This window comes from Ictidomys tridecemlineatus, chromosome 1, assembly GCF_052094955.1.
Source record: "Ictidomys tridecemlineatus isolate mIctTri1 chromosome 1, mIctTri1.hap1, whole genome shotgun sequence".
NCBI classification, from domain to species: Eukaryota; Metazoa; Chordata; class Mammalia; order Rodentia; family Sciuridae; genus Ictidomys; species Ictidomys tridecemlineatus.
This window is the reverse complement of record NC_135477.1, coordinates 76792953-76801674: the sequence shown is the minus strand read 5'-3', so window position 1 is coordinate 76801674 and position 8722 is coordinate 76792953. Positions and strand designations below refer to the sequence as shown.

General features: G+C 40.4%; 1 pseudogene; it reads right to left on the bottom strand.

Moving 5' to 3' along the window:
- Positions 1 to 615: 615 nt before the first annotated feature.
- LOC144366305 (cytochrome c oxidase subunit 7C, mitochondrial-like) lies at positions 616 to 983 on the bottom strand (annotated as a pseudogene).
- Between the last annotated feature and the right edge of the window lie 7739 nt (positions 984 to 8722).

The window sequence follows — 8722 nt, the reverse complement described above, 5'->3', positions numbered from 1 at the left end:
GATTGCTGCTGCCATTTGGGTGCCAGGTCCTCCAGCTCTTTAACTCTTCTAGTGTGGGCTCTGCGCATTGATTCTCCAGGGGATTTCAGGCCTTCTGTCGTAGTTGGGGCTGCATCATTGGTTCCTCTTATTCTAAGGCTGCAGCTTCTAGAACTGAGCAGCTACTGGTTCTTCCAGCTTTCTGGTGTGTAGATGGCTCTTATGGGATTATCCAGCTTCTGATCATGTAGGCTCATCTAATCAACCCCATTTTATAATTATACCTATACCTATCCGAATTCTCTTCCTCTAGAGATCCCCGACCAATGCGATATCATGGTCTGAATGGCCTATAAAACAACATACATTTATTTCTTACAATTTGGAGGCGGGGAAGTCCAAGACCAAGGTGCATGCATATGCCATGTCTGGTGAGAGTCTATTTGTTGACTCAGACGACTCCTTTTCTTTGTGTCCAAGTAGTGCAAGGAGCAAGGCAGCTCTCTGGAGGGTCTCTCTCTTTTTTCCCCTTTATGTCATTAGTTTATTTACAAACATATATAGTACGCTGTGAGTCTCAGACAGTGTACCTCTTAACATTCTTTACATCTGTTAAATGGATGAATTAAAACATCTTTATTCCTGAAGTAGTTGGTGTCTTACTATAATGAAAAGGTGCAGCATATCCTGGTCCAAAGTAGAAGATCATCTTTTTTTTTTCTTTTCTTAGAGAGAGAATTTTTTAAAAATATTTATTTTTTAGTTTTCGGTGGTCACAACATCTTCATTTTATTTTTATGTGGTGCTGAGGATTGAACCCAGCGCCCCACACATGCCAGGAGAGCGCGCTACCGCTTGAGCCACATGCCCAGCCCATGAGCTCATCTTAATCGGTCAGCGCCACTTGTTTTCCACTGAAAATGGCAAATTCTTCCGGGGCCCGCCTCTTCACGGTTCTGATGGACCACCGAGGTGGCGAATCTCTGGACGCTCTGTCCCAACATGGTGCTGTGAGATCTGAGGAGCGCAGATGCCAAAGGCGGAAGAGAAGCCTCACAAAGTCCCTTTCTTTCAATCTCGTTCCTCTGCATGCAAAGACAGAAGGGAAGATGGGAAATGGGAACATCGGCTCTTTTTTAAGGGCACAAATTCCTTTCATGGCAGTTTCACCTGGGACATCATACACTTAATAAAGTCTGTGATCCACTCCCCCTGAGTGACTGCCCTGAAGAGAAAATGGGCCCAGGGCTCTGTGTGTCCGTCCTCACAGGAAGCTGTGGGTATCCCCAAGGGAGAGGGGGGGCACTGACCCAGGACAATTTACATCCTGTGTCTGTCAGCAGATTCCCAGCTTGGACACATGTTTTTCCTTTTTCAAGTAGGAGCAAACATTAAAATAAAATTCCCTTGGAATGCTTTTATAGCTCAAGGGGAAAAAATCACACGTTGCCTGGAGGACAAAGAGAGCGAGCAAGTCTCTGAAATAATTTTGTACAGGAATGAGGAGGATGTTTTAGAAGACATCTGCTTGGTGTCCTCAAAGAAGAGGCAAGAGAAGGTGTGTTCTATGAAATGGGGGCAGAAAGTCACATAGGAAACACACTGGTTCTGGAGAGGGTCGGGCCAAACAAAGCACCAGGGACAGAGTTCTCGGTTTCTTCTGCCCGACAGGGTAGCAGGGCAGCTCCTACAGGGCAGTCTGACAGCCAGGGATGAAATATGGGGAAAAAATTAGCAAGGGGCCCAAAACTCCTGTCACTTCAACTTCCGATTCTCAATCCATTATCACCTCCTGGAAACCCACCTGGAAAATGGATGCCTAGGAACCAACTTTTTTATTCTTTGATCCTAGATTTAGTGTCTAATTAGAAGCCAGCAGTCTCTGACAGATCCTGGACAAAGCTATGGAGACCTCTTTTTGAAAAGATAAGCATGTCAAAATGACTCCCACCCTCCAAAAAAGTCCAAACCAAACCAAAACAACAAAACCCTCCCTATTATACACCTGTTTTCTTTTCTTTTTTTATTGGTTGTTCAAAACATTACAAAGCTCTTGACAATCATATTTCATACATTAGATTCAAGTGGGTTATGAACTCCCATTTTTACCCCGAATGCAGATTGCAGAATCACATCAGTTACACATCCACAATTTTACATAATGCCCTATTAGTAACTGTTGTATTCTGCTACCTTTCCTATCCTCTACTATCCTCCCTCCCCTCCCCTCCCATCTTCTCTCTCTACCCCATCTACTGTAATTCATTTCCCTCCTTGTTTATTTTCCCATTCCCCTCACAACCTCTTTTATGTAATTTTGTATAACAATGAGTGTCTCCCTCCATTTCCATGCAATTTCCCTTTTCTCTCCCTTCCCCTCCCATCTCATGTCTCTGTTTAATGTTAATCTTTTCTTCCTGCTCTTCCTCCCTGCTCTGTTCTTAGTTGCTCTCATTATATCAAAGAAGACATTTGGTATTTGTTTTTTAGGGATTGGCTAGCTTCACTAAGCATAATCTGCTCTAGTGCCATCCATTTCCCTGCAAATTCCATGATTGTGTCATTTTTTAGTGCTGCGTAATACTCCATGGTGTATAAATGCTACATTTTTTTTTATCCATTCATCTATTGAAGGGCATCTGGGTTGATTCCACAGTCTAGCAATTGTGAATTGTGCTGCTATGTACATCGATGTGGCAGTATCCCTATAGTACACTCTTTTAAGGTCTTCAGGGAATAGTCCGAGAAGGGCAATAGCAGGGTCAAATGGTGGTTCCATTCCCAGCTTTCCCAGGAATCTCCATACTGCTTTCCAAATTGGCCACACCAGTTTGCAGTCCCACCAGCAACGTACAAGTGTACCCTTTTCCCCACATCCTCGCCAGCACTTGTTGTTTGACTTCATAGTGGCTGCCAATCTTACTGGAGTGAGATGGTATCTTAGGGTGGTTTTAATTTTCATTTCTCTGACTGCTAGAGATGTGAGCATTTTTTCATGTACTTGTTGATTGATTGTATGTCCTCCTCTGAGAAGTGTCTGTTCAGGTCCTTGGCCCATTTGTTGATTGGGATATTTGTTATCTTATTGTCTAATTTTTTGAGTTCTTTGTATACTCTGGATATTAGGGCTCTATCTGAAGTGTGAGGAGTAAAAATTTGTTCCCAGGATGTAGGCTCCCTATTTACCTCTCTTATTGTTTCTCTTGCTGAGAAAAAAACTTTTCAGTTTAAGTAAGTCCCATTTGTTGATTCTAGTTATTAACTTTTGTGCTATGGGTGTCCTATTAAGGAATTTGGAGCCCGACCCCACAATATGTAGATCGGAGCCAACTTTTTCTTCTATTAGGTGCAGAGTCTCTGATTTGATATCAAGGTCCTTGATCCACTTTGAGTTAACTTTTGTGCATGGCGAGAGAAAGGGATTCAGTTTCATTTTGTTGCATATGGATTTCCAGTTTTCCCAACACCATTTGTTGAAGATGCTATCCTTCCTCCATTGCATGCTTTTAGCTCCTTTATCAAATATAAGATAGTTGTAACTTTGTGGATTAGTCTCTGTGTCCTCTATTCTATACCATTGGTCCACGCGCCTGTTTTGGTACCAGTACCATGCTGTTTTTGTTACTATTGCTCTGTAATATAGTTTGAAATCTTGTATCGCTATACCTCCTGATTCACACTTCCTGCTTAGAATTGCTTTGGCTATTCTGGGTCTTTTATTTTTCCATATGAATTTCATGATTGCTTTATGTATTTCTACAAGAAATGCCGTTGGGATTCTAATTGGCATCGTATTAAACCTGTAGAGAACTTTGGGTAATATCGCCATTTTGATGATGTTAGTTCTGCCTATCCATGAACAGGGTACATTTTTCCATCTTCTAAGATCTTCTTCTATCTCTCTCTTTAGGGTTCTGTAGTTTTCATTGTATAAATCTTTCACCTCTTTTGTTAGGTTGATTCCCAAGTATCTTATTTTCTTTGAGGATATTGTGAATGGGGTGGTTTTCCTCATTTCCGTTTCAGAAGTTTTGTCGCTGATATACAGAAATGCCTTTGATTTATGCGTGTTGATTTTATATCCTGCCACTTTGCTGAATTCATTTATTAGTTCTGGTAGTTTTTTTTGTAGACCCTTTTGGGTCTTCTAGTATACACCTGTTTTCATCTGGAATAAGAGCTAGTGTTCTTCCAGAAATCTGACTGCCCCTGAGAAAATGGAGAAATTACTTTGAAAATTCAGATTTAGATTCTCAAGAAAATGTAAGAGTACTGTAAGTGCAGGAAAGAGAAAGATCTGTGACAAGAATTGATGGATTTAAATTGAAAAACATAGTTACCCAAAATTAAAAGGATACAGAAGCAGCAATGAAGAGATTAGGAATTTAGAATCTTGCCTGAGCAAATAATTGACTGGTAATTGCTGGTGGCTATTAAAGTACAGCACCAAAGTCTTTCCACAGGAAAAGGAAAATCATAGCGGTACAGAGAGGATGAGGACAGAAATGAGAAACCAAGAGTCAATTCAAGGACATCCACCTGCAATTAATGGGGATAAGAGAGGGGGCACACGGATGATGTGTAGCACATACAGAATGGCAAAATTGTAGGTATGCAGCACATGCAATGTTCAAGTTTCTCAAATAGAACAGATACAGAAATAGGCGGCAAAAGGATAAGCAGACACATCTTGGAAACTCCAAAATGCTTTTTAAAAACAGCTGTTTATGCCACAGAAATTACTGCTACAATTCCAGACTATATAGAGTGCAATAACCATAACTTTAGAGTATTTAACCGAAACTTGAGGAACAGACAATTATTTTACTGAAACTGTTCCAGGAATGGTTGCAGAAAGGGATAAAATGTCTAAATTCCTTTTACAGAGGTGGCATAAAACTGATGAAAAGTGCAATAAAAGGGTTTAAAATATAAAACTGTAGCTCAGTCCCCAGGTTGAATATATTCAATGTTATAACAGATGTCCTTTCTTTCCATTGATATGCAAACCTAGTATAATTCTGGTCAATATCCCAGGATGATTTCTTTTAGGAACTTAACCAAAAGATTCTAAGGTTTATCTAGAATTGAAGCTTTCAAGGAAAGCCAGGAAAATTCTGGAAAAGAAGCGGGTAATTGTCTGGTAATTGCTACTGCCATTAAGGCATATCGCAGTGTTTCAGTGATCAGAATAGCCTTGAACTGACCTCAGGGGAGACCATTTGTGAGGAGGGATGGAGCAGAAACACAGTCCAGAAACAGATGTATGCATGTAGGAAGATTTCTTAAACAATAAAAGTGATGTTCAAATCAGCATAAGCGAGGGATTATTACCTAGTACAATATATTAGCCCAGCACATTATATACTTGGTAAAATACTAGCAACAAAAATTATGACAGTAATAAATTAAGATCTTATTTTAAAATTATTTTAAATTAATTAAATGTAAGATAATAAAGTCATAAAATATTAAAGGGAAGTGCAGGACAATAATTCTGTAATCTTTGTTGTGAAAGAACTAATTATTAAAAAAAAGAACCCAAAACCTAAACAAACAAAATCCCACAAAAACCCTCTTGAGAATGCAAAACATCATAATAAAGATTTTAAAAGAAAGTTGTTTTTCTTTATTAAAGATGCTGTAGATGCTGGACATAGAGCCCAGGGGTCAACTAGTCAGCCACATTCCCACCCCCTATATCTGAGTTGGGAATATTTGACAAAAGATGAATATTATTAATGTGTAAAGAGCGCTTTCAAACCAATATTCAAGATACTGACATTTCAACTGCAGGAAGTGCTAAGGTCCCTGACCACATTTCATCTTTAAGATTGAATTTCTTCGTCCCAGCAGACAGGAGTGTTGGGTTCTAAGAAAACACAATGGAACCTCTTTCCTGATCATTCTCTGCTGAAGAGATGCTTCTCCAAATGTTGTAGTTCCTGCTAAGTGATAGCTTGCATACAGTGATCAGCTTCTCTTGGTTTTTCCAGTTCCAGGGGCAGCCCAGTGATGGACTACAGTGCTGTTACAGCTGCATCACAGGTGAGCTTCCACCTCTCCTTCTGGCCTCTTTCCCTGCAGGTATTCCTCCAAGAATCCACTAAACCCTCTGTATGCAAACCTTTCTTTTAGAATCTTATTTCTAGACAACCTGACTGTTTTTAAAATTTCATTACTCTGACAAATTACCTGAGATAATCACCTTATAAGGAGAAGATTATTTTGGTCCAGGGTTTCAGAGGTTTTAGCCTGTTTGTTTGGCGCAGTTGCTTTGGGGCCTGTGGTGATGAAAACATTATGGTGGCAAGTGCACATTGAAGGAGATGGCCTACCTTACAGCTTTGGGAGGAAAAGAGAGAGAGAGAGAGAGAGAGAGAGAGAGAGAGAGAGAGAGAGAGAGAGAGAGAGAGAGAGAGAAAGAGAGAAAGGAGATGGGGTTCCAGTATCACCTTGAAGGGCACATTCCCAAAGGCTTAAATTCCTCTCACTAGGCCCCTCCTCTTAAAGGTCCCACAACCTCCCAATAGAGCCACAGGCTGGCAATCAAACTTTCAACACATGGGCATTTGGGGGACACTGATCCAAACCACAGCAGATATCAAATAAAAACAGACAAGGAACTTAAGCATAGATAACAAAAGAAAAAAAAGAAATAAAACAAGATGGCCATTAATATGTGAAATGTAGCTTCCCACACAAGAGACACAACACCAAGAGGCAGAGCTGTCTGGAAAGGTAACAGCACATTTCTGAATGGAAATTTGGGAGTACCTGTTAAAATTTAGAAAGGACATATGCTTCTGCTTGGCAATCTCTCTCTTGTGAATTTATCCTAAGGAGACAGCCATACAAATGTATTGGCAGGTGTAGTAACTAGAGTTCTCCTGAGAAAGAGGACCAATAGAATGTGTGTGTGCGGGCGTGTGTGTGTGTGTGTGTGTGTGTGTGTGTGTGTGTGTGTGTGTAAAGAGACTAACTATAAGGAATTTGCTTATATGATTATGGAGGCTGAAAAGCCCTAAGATCTGCAGTCAGCAAACTGGAGACGGTGTGAGTCTGAAGGTAGGTAAAAGACCAGTGTCCTAGCTGAAGGCAGGTAACAGTCTGTCTTGCTCAGCTTTTTTGTTCTACTCAGGACTTCATTTGATTGAGTGAGTCTCACTTGCATCCAGGAAGTTAATGAGCTTTGCTCAGGTCTATCCATTCAGATATTAATCTCATTCAAAAACACCCACACAGGGACATCTGGAACACTGTTTGACCAGATCTCTGGATCCATGGGCCAGTCAAATTAGCACATAAAATTAACCACCATAATAAGTGTGCATGTAAATGTTAGTTGAAGCATTGTATAAGCCTATAGTCACCATGAGGTTGTGGCCAAATGAACAGGAAGGCAGTTCTTTGGGGCCTGTGGTGATGAATAACATGATGGTGGCAAGGGATTTTTTGTCCCCCGTTACTGTTGGCACTCAGAACGCCGCCTCCCACCTCAGCAATATCCCAGAATTTTTCAAAACCTTGTTGTGAGACTCCCATTCTTGGGCCTTACATGCCACCAATCCCGGTCTGGAACTTCAAGGCAAGCTACCCAATAACCTGGTCTGAATCTTTTACTGTTTCCTACTTACTCCAACACAGCTGCTCTCACCTTATCCTTCAAGTTCCTAAATCCTCCTGTCCACATCTGGGTATTATATTAGTATTTTCCTTTTAGCTCTTAACTTGAAGCACCCTCAGACTCACTTTTGGGGCTTCACAAAGTTTAGATTTCTGTTGGGCACTGTACTCTTTATGGTATCAATTCCTATGTTCTTTGTAAAAATCCCCCTAATCCAACCTAAACCACAAAGACCCCCACCTGATGATTCAGGGAGGGACATCTGGGCCTAAATCAGCAGATTGGCCTATCCTGCATATATACTGGGAATTTTGCCAACTAGCCAGACCTTCTGCATCCAGAGGAAGGGACACTCATCCTTTTGGCCTTCATTGTAAGCTCACAAGGTGGACCTATCACCATGTCCCATCTACAACGCTCAAGGTCTTTGATAGTCAATGGTTCCCAACATCAACCAATAAAGCCTCTAGATAGGTAGCAGAGACCAGAATGCTTCAAAGATTTTCCATGCTCTCTTTTAAAGAAAACATAGATTTCAAAGTGAAATTGGCACCAAGGAAATAAATGAGATGCTATTAGCCATCAGATCCCTCAATAGGTGGTAGAAAAATGTAACAGTACTGTGTTTTATTTTAGGAAGTTTTTCACTCTCTGGAGAAAGCGACCAGTCTGTTTGATATTTAGCATTTTCATAGATTGTTAATATTTTTCACAGGGGTCTCATTTCCTCTTAAGAACCAGCTTGCCAACACCCTGTTAGCCTTCCAGTTCCATAGACCCCTCATTCTTTTTCCTGACCTTCTCCTCTTTTAAATTAGTTTAAAAATGTTTTACAAAAGCACATTTTGTATGCTCAACGTAAAAATTCAAACACTATAGGAAAGTATAACACAAAAAGGAAAAAAAAAATTCTCTGTTCTCATCCTTTTCACTCCCCAGAGATAATCACCACAAATGCTTGTGCCTTTCTAGAACTTTCCCTGCATAGACAATCAGAGAAACATATGTTGATAGACTGATTAATAAAACAATAGCTGGAAAATGATACACTTAATGCTTTTACTTGCTTTTTCCTATTTCATATATGATAGACATGTTTTCACAGCAGTTCTCAAA